Source organism: Macaca nemestrina, chromosome 10, assembly GCF_043159975.1.
Source record: "Macaca nemestrina isolate mMacNem1 chromosome 10, mMacNem.hap1, whole genome shotgun sequence".
Classification (NCBI taxonomy): domain Eukaryota; kingdom Metazoa; phylum Chordata; class Mammalia; order Primates; family Cercopithecidae; genus Macaca; species Macaca nemestrina.
Genome location: NC_092134.1, coordinates 55,134,858 through 55,147,469, shown reverse-complemented (window position 1 = coordinate 55,147,469; position 12,612 = coordinate 55,134,858). Strand labels below are relative to the sequence as shown.

Here is a 12,612-nt window from a genome sequence, read left to right as displayed (position 1 = left end):
CCGAGATCGCGCCACTGCCCTCCAGCCTGGGCGACAGAGCCAGACTCCGTCTCAAAAAAAAAAAAAAAAAAAAAAAAAAAAGAAGCACAGCCTTTGGAGCCAGACTATGCGGTTTCAAACCTTACCTGCAATGGTATGCATGTTCGTGTTCCTCCAAAATTTATGTCGAATCTTAATCTCCAATGCAGTAGTATTAAGAGGTGGAGCCTTTGGAGCTAGTTAAGTCATGAGAGTGGAGCTCTCATGAAAGGGATTAGTGAATTTATAAATTTGTCTGGAGAGGACTAGTGTTCATTTCCTTTTGCCCTTCTGGACACAGCCTCCATCCCCTTTGGAAGGTACAGCAACCAGGCGCCATCTTGAAAGCAGAGACCAGGTCCTTACCAGACACCAAACCTGCTGGCACCTTGATCTTTAACTTCCCATGTTCCAGAACTATGAGAAATATATTTCTATTTTTCATAAATTTTTTCTTTAACCCCACTTTACTTTGTGGACCTAGACAAAGTTGATAAATCTACCAGCAACTTTTCAATTAAAAGGACGATATTAGTGGCTATGAACTGAAAGTTTGTGTCTTCTGCGAATTTATTCGCTAAATCCCTGAACCTCAATATAACTGGATCTGGAAGTAGGGCCTTTATGGAGGTAATTAAGCATAAATTAAGTAGTAAGTATGGGGTCCTGATCCAATAGCATTAGTGTTTCTGTAAGAAAAGAGACCAGAGCTCACTCTCTCTCTGCACTTGCCAGAATGTTGATCTTGTCATGCCTCCAGAACTGTGAGAAATAAATTTCTGTTCTTTCAGCCAAAAAATAAAATAAAATTACCCAGTTTATGGTATTTTGTCATAGCAGCACAAATGGACAAAGATACTGCCTCTGGCACTCACTAGCTGTATGACAGGAAGCCAGTTAGTTTGATACTGTGTCTTTATATCTTCATATAAAGTGAGAAATGTAACAGAGACATGCTAATTCACCACTAAGAACAGTGCTGATACCTAGTAACCATCCAAGAAATGTTAGCTATCACTATTACTGTAGCAACCAGGTTAGGGCTGACACTGAGGTAAATAAATATATAAATAAATTATAAACCCTAAATAAAGTTGTTGAAAGATAGAAAACACAATTTTATCCTTTTTAGTAGGTACATATGATCCCTCCTTTGCGAGGAAGAGTCACACTTGAGTTGTCTCAGTTAATTAGACTTAGTTTTAAACCTGGTTTTCTTCCTTGTCACTCAGGGCTAATCACACAAGGCTTACTGCCTTATAGGCCTTCATCTCTAGGCTTCTGCTCTCTCATTTATTTCCTTACCGTTTCACAGTTAAATTTCCTAGGAAAAAAAAAAAAAGAGTGCAAGGGGTTTTCTCAGTCATCATTAACTGTGGATCCCTTAGCCTGGACTGTGTTTCTACCAAGCCACTTCTCAGATTCCTGCTCATCCTGCAGGTGGCTGCCTTTATGTCAGACACCAGTGGTCCAGTCACCTATGTCTGCAGTAGCAGAGAAAATAATCATATATGTAGATCCCCCTTCTCCCTGACAGTCATGAAAGGTTGTGGATTAGTAGATTATTTTGTTATTTCTTCTGCTCTTATGGTCATTGGTGCTTTGGGCTGTGGTGACGAAGTCTGTGCGTGAAGAAGCAGAAAGGACAACAGTTCCATTGCCAAATTCTTCAGCAAGAGTGGGGAGGAAAGCATAGCTAATATACTTCTGAGCAGTTCACAGGCCCAAAGAAAGATGTGTGAAAGCACACATGGTGGGCGGAGTGGGAGAGGCGGAGAAAGTGGGGCATGTAATGGTGGAGATAATGCAAAGCATTCTTTCCTCAGAATGATGAGAGGCTCTGGGACATTCCTTGGTATTTGGAATTTTAGTAAGAATTTATATCAACTATGTACTTGAATCACCTTTAGTATTTTTTGAGAGATCAGGTAAAGATTGTAAACATCATTCAAACTGTGCTTCCCTGATTGTACCACTTCCCTGAGCATAACTACGTGGGGCACATCTTAAACAGGAATATAGAAGAGACTGTCAAAGAGGAGTTTGGGCATGGCTGTCACTCTGACGTTTCCTTAAAAAAAAAAAAAAAGTTGTTTAATTGGAATTTCCAGAAATAGGTACTGGAATTCCAAACAACTGGCTGGTTGCTTTACCTTCTTTCTGAGCTTCATATCTACCCAATTTCCTAGGAAAGAGGAAAAGTTTCACATGATGAGACTATAATGTCAAATTGCACTTGGGAACTTATAAATAGATTTTTGAAATGCTACATCTTTTTAAAATCAAGAAAATTTAAAGTAGATACTTACATTTAGATTGCATTTGGTTTCTAAATGTGCTCTCAAGAGATAATGCATTCGAATATATAGTTTTCCTAGGCACTAGAGAGCTGCAATTAAAACACTGGTTCCAGACTAAGACTGAAAAAGGTTCATATGAAGGCTTCTCCACTTATTAGTTCCATTGCTTTAGATAAGTTAACATGTCTATGGTGGATTTAAATTATGCACACAAATTCTCTAATATTCCTGCCTTCAAGAGATGGAGCCTAATTCCTCTCCTCTTGAGAGTAGGTTGGATGTAGTGACATGCTTCTAGTAAAGAAAGCGACAGGATGTGAATTTAGAGACGATATCATAAAAAGCACTTTGACTTCCTTTCTTGGATGGCACACTCTGGAGGAAGCTTGGATTACATGCTCTAGGGGAAGCTAGCTGCCATATTGTGAGGTCACACTGAACAGCCTCATAGAGAAATCCACCTGGCAAGGAAATGAGGCCTCCTACAACAGCCAGCAATGAACTGAGGTCTTCTGCCAACAATCCTGTGAGTGAGCCATTTTAGAGTAAATCCTTCAGCCATAGTCAATCCTTCAGATTACTGTTAGCCCACACAAACATCTTGGTTGCCGCATCATGAGAGACCCTGGGTCAGACCCACCCAGCTAAGCTGCTACCAAATTCATGACCTATGGAAACTGTGTGAGTTAATAAATGCTTGTTGTTCTAAGTTACTAACTTGTGTTAGTTTCTGTTATACCATGTTGTTTTTTGTTTGTTTGTTTGTTTTTGTTTTTGTTTTTGAGACGGAGTCTTGCTTTGTCGCCCGGGCTGGAGTGCAGTGGCCGGATCTCAGCTCACTGCAAGCTCCGTCTCCTGGGTTTATGCCATTCTCCTGCCTCAGCCTCCCATGTAGCTGGGACTACAGGCGCCCGCCACCTTGCCCAGCTAGTTTTTTTGTATTTTTTAGTAGAGACAGGGTTTCACTGTGTTCGCCAGGATGGTCTCGATCTCCTGACCTTGTGATCCGCCCGTCTCGGCCTCCCAAAGTGCTGGGATTACAGGCTTGAGCCACCGCGCCCGGCCTACCATGTTGTTTTAGTAATATTTTGGAAAGCTAGGATTTAATGAGGGTCTAATAAAAAATACAGTAGTGCCGACCATTCCAGTAGCCACTAGCCCTATGTAGCTATTTAAATTTAGTCAAAATTAAATAAAATTTAATATTCAATTTGCCAGTTGCATTAGCTACATTTAAAGGAACTCTGTAGCCACATGTGGTTAGTGGCTACTGTATTGGATAGTGCAGATATAGAACATTTTCATTAGTGCAGAAAGTTTTTCTTTTCTTTCTTTATTTTTATTTATCTATTTTTAGAGACAGGGAGAGCTCTGTCATCCAGCCTGGAGTGGCACAACATAGCTCACTACAGCCTTGAACTTCTGGGCTCAAGCAATCCTCCCTCCTATGTCCCCCCAAGTAATTGACACACTTGCCACCATATCTGGCTAATTTAAAAAAATATTTTTTTTAGAGACAGTATTTTACTATGTTGCTCAGGCTGGTCTAGACCTCATGAACTCATGAACTCAACCTTCCTAATACCTGTAATTACAGGTATAAGCCACTGTACCTGGCTGATTGCAGGAAGTTCTATTAGACAACCTTGCTCTGTAGCAATGTAGTTTAAATTGGAGCCTGCAAATGCAAATACTAAACATGATTATATTTTTGAATGTTGTCAATTTTTGAATTTAAGTATTTAAGATTTTTTTAAAAAATAAACATGCTCTGGATCATTTGGACAATCATCTTAAAACCAAGTTTTGCTCATTGATTTCTGTGCTCGATTTTAGACCTTGAATTTTTATGTTTATAACGGAGTTCCAGTCAGACTGTGCTACTCTTAAGTGTTGAGGGCTATTGTTAAAAGAACAGAGTCAAAATCGTTGCATAAACGATAGGTGCTTAAAATGTGTGTGATGCATTCAGTCCACAGTGTCAAGCATGCTGTCTGAGTGAAAATTCAGTAGTGGAAAAATTCATTCATCACATGACTCATTAAGCATTCAACGATTCACTTTAAGCAAAACAATATTCTCTTTATGTTAAATTTAAACTCTTCATTTAACTATTCTCAATTTTATAATTTTACTGGTATTTGTAATTGCCTTTGATCTTATAGATTTTGTGTTTACAAATACATTTTTAAGGTTATACATGCTTCAATATATAATAATTCTATACATAATTCACTCGTGCCACCTTATATGAATTGGGAAACTACAAAGAAGAAACCTGGGGAGAATACCCCAAATTTGCCATCTGCAGTGAAATTAACCATTACAGATAAGGATCAGGCCTACAAAGAAAGTCGAGTTTTCCTTTCAGTTAACAGACTTGTATTTTAAACTGGGTCTTCAAAGAAAAGAATGCCTAAATCTGAAAGATCCTGCTGGAGGAAATTTCTTTCACATTGACACACCGGTGAATGAGGTATTTTAAAATGAAGGAGCTTCTTGCACTTCACAGCATACCCAGTAGGTGGCCTCACCCACACTTTTGCTAATGCATGTGAATATAAGTGCTTCTTTGATGATGCATTTCATTATCTCTGTGAGACACCTAACTATTGCGAAGAACAGGCTTCTAAACAGAGAAAGGCTTTTGATGAATGCAGTAGAATTATATTAAGTAATCGGCACATCTTTTGTTATGTTGATTGTATCCTGGTTTTTATTTGAATTGGGTGAAAAGTAAAAAGGTCTGAATTTCTCCCTCAGCTATGCACATGTTAATTCTTTCCAACAGCACATAGAGCTAAGTCAACCCTTTCTGAGTGAAACAGCTTGGCCTTGAGACCTGCTGTTTTCTTGAGCTTCCTCTTTTCCTGTGTCATGGAGTGGCCTTGAGAAATGCCTCTCCCTGTTATTGATGGGAACAACCGAACAGCCTTTAGTAACTGCCAATCTTGCTTACTCTTTTCCTTCTTTTCTCCCTCAGGTCCATTTCCTTTCACTCTGTCTTGTCACCTCCCCACATTCTGAATTCTTTATCCTTGCTTCATTTCTTTCTTTCTTTAATTACACTAAGCTGTAAATATTTTTTAGCTTTCTGAGGCTCTCTTCACGTTTTTCATCTTGAAAGGGCTGCAATTAGCTGTTTTACTGAGTGCTACTGACTTCCTATTGATGGCATTTATTTATTTTTATTTTTTATTATTATTGTTTTGAGATGGAGTCTCACTCTGTCACCCAGGCTGGAGTGCAATGGTGCAATCTTGGCTCACTGCAACCTCTGCCTCTCTGGTTCAAGCGATTCTCCAGTCTCAGCCTCCTGAGTAGCTGGGATTACAGGCAAGCATCACCATGCTCGGCTAATTTTTGTATTTTTAGTAGAGACGGGGTTTCATGATGTTGGTCAGGCAGGTCTCGAACTCCTGACCTCGTGATCCACCCGCCTCAGCCTCCCAAAGTGCTGGGATGACAGGTGTGAGCCACCACGCCCAGCAATGGTATTTATTTAAGTGGTAGTGTTATCTTTGTGACATATGCATTCAAAGAAGAAACAGGGCTTGCCTTCATATGTCTGAATAAAGGAAGTACCTGTTTTCTCACTATTTTCTGAAAATCAGAATAAATTAGATCTCAGCAAAACATAACATTTCTCAAAGGAACAATTTTATGACCGGGGAAGTCACATAATCTGACAATGAACATTAGTTAGGTATAACAAATTTGTATCACATCCCTGGTCAAGTGCTTACCTACCTTGTAAGAGTTAGAGCAAATACACCTGATTCTTTGGGGACACCCAAGAAGAAATTAATTTTACTGTACTTTATATACTATCTCATTCTAGTTCTTTTAAAATATTATTTTGTATGTGTGTCTTGACACAATTGCAATAGAAACACTCAAGAGTGTTTCTAGATTAATCAAGTAGCACAGTGACTTCTACCTTGATTGTAATTTAAAATAGTAGAGTTAGGTGTCAGTGCTCTGAATGGCCACAATTGCATCATACTTGTTTCTGTACAAAGTCTTTCCTATTTCTTAAAATGTTAAAAAAATAAAACCCTACCCATTTGTATAGAATTGGGTCATTAAGTAATGAACGACCTATTGAAATCTCATATGTTAGCTAAAATAAACATCAATTTAGAATTATCAGACTGGTCTCAAACTCCTGACCTCAGGAGACCAGCCTGACCAACATGGTGAGACCCTGTCTCTACTAAATACAAAAAACTAGGTGGGCGTGGTGGCACATGCCTGTAATCCCAGCTACTTGGGAGGCTGAGGCAAGACAATCCCTTGAACCTGGGAGGTGGAAGTTGCAGTGAGCTGAGATTGCACCATTCACTCCAGCCTGGGTACCAAGAGTTAAACTTTGTCTTAAAAAAAATAAAAAATAAAATTATAAAATTATCAGATTATGTTTTCCTTGATATTTAAAATATGGAAAGTTTATTTTAAAAGGGTTTATCTTTTTGTTGTCAATTTCTTTTTAAAGAAGTATCCAAGGAAGTTCATATAGATAATTTCCTCATAACCAATATTCAAAATCCTTTTATGGATCCTTTAGTGACATTCACATCTGTTCTCAAGCCATTGGAAATAATTCCTGAAAGACTGGATAGATTATTATTTTAATAGTTAATGTAAGTATTTTAATGCCTTTTAGCAATGAACATGCTTACGTTTTGCAGTTAAATTGATATTCAATTTATTAGAGTTACAAATTCAATAACCATGTTTGCCTTAGGTTTTCAAGCTATTTTTTATAAATTTTATGTCATTCAAAAATCTAAATAAATTTTATTTGAAAAAGAACAGTCACTTCTACTCTTTTACTTACTCTTTATGAGGCAGGAAAATAGGGTGAGGCAGGGAAAATAGGGTGAGGAAGCAGGAAAATAGGGTAAGGAGCAAAGGTGGATTAACACTTCAGCTTGAACAGGAAATATCCTCTCCATAGGGCGTAGGCTGTAAATGACTTTGTAACTTTACTTCATTCTCTCCATTTACATAGGGCATACCCCAACTAACCAATGGAATCCTCTTGAGGGTATTTAAACTCCCAAAAATTCTGTAACGGGGCCCTTGAGCCCCTGTGCTCGGGCCTGCTCCCGCACTGTGGAGTGTACTATCATTTTCAATTGGTCCCTTCATTCCTTCCTTGCTTTGTTTGTGAGTTTTGTCCAATTCTTTGTTCAAGATGCCAAGAATCTGGACACCTTCTACCGTTAACATTTAAGTAACATTTGATCAGCTCAAGTTTAATGGTTTAAACTCTCAAACAATTAATTCCTTGAATAAATTAGTTAATTAAATCCCCTTAAATATTTTAAGCTGAATTTCTAAACTTAATGTTTTAAGTACTTCAATTTTTTTCAAGTACTGGCCTGACAAACTGTTAGCATTTGATAACCTCAAAAATGATCTCCATGCTTCTTGCCTGAATTCGAAATGTAGTTATTTATTTCATAATTAATTGATGTAACAGTTTTACAGTGTTTACTCTGTCTCAGACTGCCCCACTGAGCTGGCCACACAGCCAGACAGATCTATTGTTCCCAATATTACGAAGTAGCTAATTCACTCCTCCCCTGAAGAGGAGGGAATGGAACAGTTATCTACAGGAACCTCTGCATGTGCAAAGATAAAACCAAAGAAAAGATGTGTCTAATTTGCCCAGCCAATGCATCTGCATGTGTGTGCATACACACATTCAGGCAAACACACACAAACACCCTCTAGTTTTGTGTTCTTGTTACCCTTGGGGCCTAATTATTAAAACGATGGCCCAAATAGGGCTGTGACTATCTCCATCAGTGGAGAATATCAGTCTGTGACTTGTCAAAGAAAAATTGCACTGGATGCAGTTAAACAGGCAGAGAAGACTTCATCAAGTCTTCTTCTGTTGCAACAGTAGTCAAGACTGTTGGAATAAGGAGAGAGAATGAATTTAATTCCACTGTAACAAAAGGCAGAAGAGTTGTTAAACACTGGAGTGAGCTATTGGGAAAACACCTGAAGACCTAGGTTGGGGCATTGGGCAATATGATTAGGCCATCTGTGTTTGCTAATTGTCATTTTCTCCCAGGTTAGGCTCTCACACTCTCACAAAGACTTGGAGACTGGGTCTCTGTTTTTCTTGATGTTTCTATTTCCCAAGTCTTAGAGAAAGCCACCTCTGGGTTGTAGAACATTTACATTTCAAAGGGATAGAGTAAAAATTAACAATTGCAAGTTTCCTAAAGTGAATAAGAAAAGGGAGGTCAAAGGCCTATAGTCAGGGATTAACCTGTCTAAAGCTGAGAGAAACATTAGCGTCTTCTTGGTCTGACCTCAGTTGGTTGGTGTCAGTTTTGCACCCAGAAGACTCAGATATAGATAAAAACATTAATCTGAGGAATCAAAACTGAGCTACTCTGAACCCAAGAGAGAAAAAATGAGGAAAAGGCAGTCATTCTCTCGTCTAGGCTAATATTTGGGGTTGTCTAACAGCTATTTGTGTAATAGATCAGACTTAGATCTATTCTAATCTTTTCTTTAATGTGCTTAAAGGTATAATTACATCCTTCTGCTTCTTTCTCCCATCTCTCGAATTGTACCTCCTTTAGGAGGTATTTAAAGGACATAATAAGCACAGAAATGTGTATTGATACTTGTTATTCTAATATATTGAACGAGCATTATAAAGGGTAGAATTTTGCTTTCTGATTGTAATGTAGTTAGTATTACAGATCACCTTACACAGTTCCTTTCCAAAAAAGAGGATGAACAATCCATATAAAAAAACTCATGCTTGGAGAGTTTTATTTTGTTGAAAAATATAGATTTACTTAGTAGTCTTTTTCATGATGATCTGAGCTTTTGTACCAACTCACAATTTAATTTTTCAATTCTTTCTAAGGCTCAGCATCTAAACCTAAGGGGAAGTTTACTAGCTTTGATTTAATGGAAGCGGTGAGTGTTATGTAGAAGGTAAGACAAGATGGACTCCATTATAAGGGAGGAAATTAAATTTTCACATTTTGATTGATTCTGGAAATCCATATTTTTGGTGATAAATTGATAAGGTATTTTACGTGATGAAAAAATGAATTTTGAAAAGGGCAAATGTAAGTATGCTAATTGAAAAAAGTTGGAGAACGTTAGAAAATCATTTCATTTTGTAAGTACACTGATAAAAAAAAAGGTGCTGCAAGGGGATTTATGTAAATGTAGTGAATTAAAACATTTATCTTGCAAACTTGATAAACAGCAGTAGGTACTTTAGAGGGTGAAAATAATTAGTTCCTCAGCTCCCACGTGTACCTGAATCATTGTTACAATTATATTTGTTTATTGCTTCAGAATGACTTTATTTCAGTGAAACACAGAAACCTATAATGGGATGATCTTTTTTCTACTAACTTTTGTTTTCATTTACTGTAGGGGATAGATTCTCATCTTTAATAACATTGTTATCCTTTTTCTCTCTCTCCTTAAGACACAGTAACCCTGAGAGTTATCTTATTGTAGGCAAGATATTCCTCTTCCCAGCCCCTCTCTAATATATTATCTAAATTGCAGTCTCTGATTAGATTTTAGAGTGAAAATATGACCTTGTCACTCTTTTTCTTAAAATCTTTCAATATCTTCCCATTATCTAGTATAAAGTTCCCATGAGGCGTTTTCTAATCAACTCCTGCAGACTAATCTAAATTCATTCTACACTAATTGCCTCCACATTGAACTTCACATTTTCAGTCAAGTTGAACTCTTATTGTCCCCTTAACATGTTATGTGTTTTAGGCCAAGGTTCTGTTTTTGTTATTTCCTCTGCCTTGAATAATCCCTAACGAACTTACATTGCTGATATCCCAAACTCTAAAACTTCCTTTAATTCTGATTAAATTCCATAAGCTACTTCCATCATTAAACCAGTATTGTTGAGTACCTACCAGAGGCCAAGCAGTATTCTGAGTCCTAGGATACAGTGATAAACACCCTCTCTTCTCCAGTACACACACACATATACAGGTTTTACCTACAGAGCTCATATTCTACTGGGAGAAAGACAATACTTAAGTAGGTAAGTTACACAGAGTTAGAAAAGAAATAAAGCAGGGAATGGGAAGTGAAGTATGCATTGTGACAGATGACAGATAGAGCCAGGGAAGATTGAACTGTGTGGGGACTTTTGAATTAAGACCAGGGAAGTCGCTGGGTCAGTCATGTGGATACACAAGGCTAAAATCTTCCTGGCAGAGAGAAGAGCAAGGGCAAAGGCCCTAAGGCTTGGCAGCATGCCTAGAGGATGCAAAAGTAGAAGGAGGGAAACCTAGTAGGAGGTGATTGCAATAATCCAGAAGAAAGATGGTGATAAATCAGACCAGAGCGGTAAGTGGAGTGGTTGGAGTGGAGTGGGAGAGTGATTGGATTTTGGGTCAAGGAAAGTCAACGATCAATCCTGGAATAGTTAATTTTATGTCAACTTGGCAAGACTATGGTGACCAGATATTTTGTCAACACTAGTCCAGATGTTACTTTACAGGTATTTGTTAAAAAGTGATTAATGTTTACAATCAGTTGACTTGAAGGAAATTACCCTCCATAATCTGGGTGGTCTTCATCTAATCAGTTGAATATCTTAAGAGCAAAGACTGAGGAACTCTGACTACAGACTGGAATAAAAAAATTCTGTCTGGCCAGGCACGGTGGCTCACGCCCATAATCCCAGCACCTTGGGAGGCCAAGACAGGTGGATCACGAGGTCACGAGATCGAGATCATTCTGGCTAACATGGAGACAACCTGTCTCTACTAAAAATACGAAACATTAACTGGGCGTGGTGGTGGGAGCCTGTAGTCTCAGCTACTAGGGAGGCTGAGGCAGGAGAATGATGTGAACCCAGGAGGCTGAGCTTGTAGTGAGCCGAGATTGTGCCACTGCACACCAGCCTGGGCAACAGAGAGAGACTCCGTCTCAAAAAAAAAAAAAAAAAAAAGAAAAAAAAATTCTGTCTGAATTTCCAGCTTTCAGACTCAAGAGTAAAATATCAACGCCTACCTGAATCTCTAGCCTCTGCTAACTTGTCTATAGAATCCAGACTCACCAGCTGCCACAACTGCTGCTGAGATAAGCCCTTAAAATCTCCACCTCTCTCTTTTCCTTTGTATTTACGCACACACACACACCCCACACACACACACAGTGTCTCCCTCTGTCTCTCTCTGTGTGCCTTCTCTGGAGAATCCTGACTCCTGACTAATACAACTCCAAAGGTTTCAGCCATGTAAAGATGAAATGTGAAATGATGACACTACAGCTAAGCAGTTGACTGGTGGGTACTATTAGGAGTGTAAGTTTGACATATTAATTTTGAGATGCTTACTTGACATTGAAGTGGAGATGTGGAGGTTACATGTATGAGTCTGAAGTTCTGGAGAGTGGTCTCATCTGGAGATTATGAAATGAGGCCCCTTCATTCAACAGAGTTTCCTATAACCAGTTTTACACATTAAAACAATCACACATAACAGAAAGATCCTCTGTTTTAATCACTTGGTCCTCTTGATCATTTAAGTAATGTTCAATCTCATATCCTTTTTTTATCTGAAAAAATATTGTGCTTTCCCCCATATTTTCAGTTGTATGTTTGACTACTTTTCCAACTAATGCTTTCTTTCAAATAGCCTCTTTAAAATTTATCTGTGAGTTCAAGGCCCTGCCTCTTTTGTGAGTCATAAAGCAATCCTGGGTGCATTTGTGTGTGGGAAGTAGCTAGGTAGTGAGAGATCTTGTGCATCAAAAAAAGCATAAAATTTTTGTGTGAGATAGATACCAGCTTCTATATAACACAACATTTAAGATTTAGATCAAAATGTGGGAGTTTTCACAGGGTAGATGGTGTGTGAAGCCATGCCACTGGATGAGCTCATATAAAGAATGAGTGAGATAGAAAAGAGATGGAGTCCAAGGACAAAGCCCTGGGGGACTCCAAGATTTAGAGTTCAGAATAGGCAAAATATATTTAATAAGGGAATATAAAAAGGTATAAAGAATACCAGGTAGATTCCAAGAAATTATTAGAAATTATTCTAAGAAAAATGTGATGAATAGTATTAAATGCTATTGACAGTTTCTCTTCCATATTTCAGTGGTAACTCAACTTCATGATTAACCTTCCTAAGTCTCATGCATTTCTCCCATTTCCATATCTCTGTGAAAGAAGCCTCCAGCAATATAGTTGCTCAAGATAGTAATGTGGGATTCATTTTTCATTCCTACTTCTTTCTGTATCCCAGTCTTGTCCATTAGT

General features: G+C 38.2%; 1 long non-coding RNA gene across 1 annotated transcript; it reads right to left on the bottom strand.

The window, feature by feature from the left end:
* Positions 1–1,648: 1,648 nt before the first annotated feature.
* Positions 1,649–2,627, bottom strand: LOC105473316 (uncharacterized). The gene is made up of 3 exons (XR_982164.2): positions 2,328–2,627; positions 2,172–2,203; positions 1,649–2,089 (listed from the first exon to the last, which is right to left on the bottom strand). It is a non-coding gene; the product is annotated as an uncharacterized lncRNA (long non-coding RNA).
* Positions 2,628–12,612: the final 9,985 nt, after the last annotated feature.